Here is a 2,097-nt window from a genome sequence, read left to right on the forward strand (position 1 = left end):
TTGACACACTCTAACCAGTAAAGCCTGTTGCACCATCTGCTCTGCATAAAGTCCAGGGTACATGTTTTACATGGTTCTAAACTTAGCAGCGAGCCAGAGTCAACATTTCCACAGCGGGGATCCCCTACAAGAAATTCTATCAACAGCTCTTGCCCTCTTGGCTTGGTGTCCAAGCTGCAGGAAAATCCCTTTCCCCAGCCTATTTCCACCTGTTCACTGCCAACCTGGCCCCCCAGGAGAAGCTACACTGCTGCACACACAATTCCTACCTGTGGGCATCCAGAAATCCCCTATAGAACCACAAAGAAACCCCAGGATACAACAACTGCACCAGAGGAGGCTGACCTGTTGGAGTTCTCAAACCCTCCAAAAATTTCAAACCCCTTCCAGCATTTTCCTGCCAAAAAAGGGAACAGAGCCAGGAAAACTACACACAGACAGACACACATATCCCAGCTGCTTTGCATCAAAAGGTAAAAGGGGGAAGGAAAATTAGCTCATTACTGGTTCTGGCTGTACTTCTGCATCTCTAACACAGTGGCTCAGTCAAAATGTTATCTGCTATCTTTGATATTTTTTTAATGTTGGAGGAAGGATAAAAAAATTATTCTTGCATCACTAAAAAACATTTTAAATTCTTATACACAGCAGCCAGCTGGTGTTTCCAGAGTTTTTACACAGCTTTTTGCATTTCAAATACAGCTTCTCTACCAGATAACTTCCCGTGACATCCTGGCAGCTCAGAGTATGGAGAGGGGAAGGAGCTGTTGGACCACCTGTGTCAGCAGCACAAAGGCAAAAAAGGGAGGGAAATTGGGGTGGACAAGGAGTCAGAATGCCAAAATACTGAAATATGTAGGGGGAAGCACACAGAAAAATAAGATGCTAGAATGAAGTTGTAAAATGAGGTTTATTAATTTCTTCCATAATTTTAGTCGGTGTGTGTGCAGAATAGCTGACAGAATACAAATATCTGACTCCACTAGGAGTCTTTATTTTACTATGACACTAGTATAATTAATGTGGCCCAAACTATGCAGATTTTTTCCTATTTTATAATCAAATTATGTTCTTCAGTTGTGTTTAGGGTCAGATCACATGCCTGCAGTAGTATTTCTAGAAAAAAAATCCATTACAAGACCTACTTTGGTACTTGTGGCTTTTTCACACTGTGAGTTTTGTTTTTCCTGGCTTTTGATCCTTGAAAGCCTGACTAGTGCCAGGTTTAGAGACTTTAAAATATTTGTTATGTTGTCTTGGGGATGGCAAATGGATTATATGACAGGTGTTCTTGAAAGACTTCTAACCCCAGAGACAAACCAAACCTCATCACCCCCAGGAAAAAAAGAAAAAAAAAAAGTATTTTCATTACACCACTACCATTTCAGATCACATATTTATATATTTCAACTTCCCATTTACCAGCATGGACATAACCCTGTATCTGGTCTCTATTCCCCAAAGGAAGCTGAAGCACCCCACTGCCACAGGTGTGCTCCTTGCAGCCCTAGGAAAAGTCTGGTGCAGGTAAATCCCAATAGCACCTGCAATAGAGTGCAAGGAACAGCATGAAGCACCCCAACTGCAATTCCCCATGACAGCAGATATGGGGAGCTCCCATCTGAGCATCCAGCTACAGTTCTACAGAAAAAACAAATCAGTTTATGACTAAGCTACTTTATTCTCCTCTAATATTAGCTGCTATTCTGTATTATTTTATTGGTTCCTTGCTGAGGGGTGTGAAATGAGTTACCTGCAGGCTGAGAGAGGGCATCAATTAAAAAAATCCTTAGTAACTTTAATTTTAGCCAGTGGCTAGAGCAGAATGGCTTGGAAGACTCTGGTTGTAATGGAATGGCATGGGGGAAAAGGCTTAGAAAACTAAGGGGGGATGGGAATGGCAAAGGCATCCTCATGCACTTTGTTGAAAACAAAATGCAAAAATCCCAGAGTTGGTTTGTTGTGTTTGGGGGTTTGTTCCCTCATTTTTAAGTTCTAGAAAGTACAGCTGATTGATGGAGAAGATGGAACAGTAGAGATGTATTGTAAATGTAGGCGAACCCAATGGGAAGAAATGCTGATGTCTGACTCAATTCA

This window comes from Lonchura striata, chromosome 1A, assembly GCF_050655825.1.
Source record: "Lonchura striata isolate lonStrDom1 chromosome 1A, ASM5065582v1, whole genome shotgun sequence".
Lineage (NCBI taxonomy): Eukaryota > Metazoa > Chordata > Aves > Passeriformes > Estrildidae > Lonchura > Lonchura striata.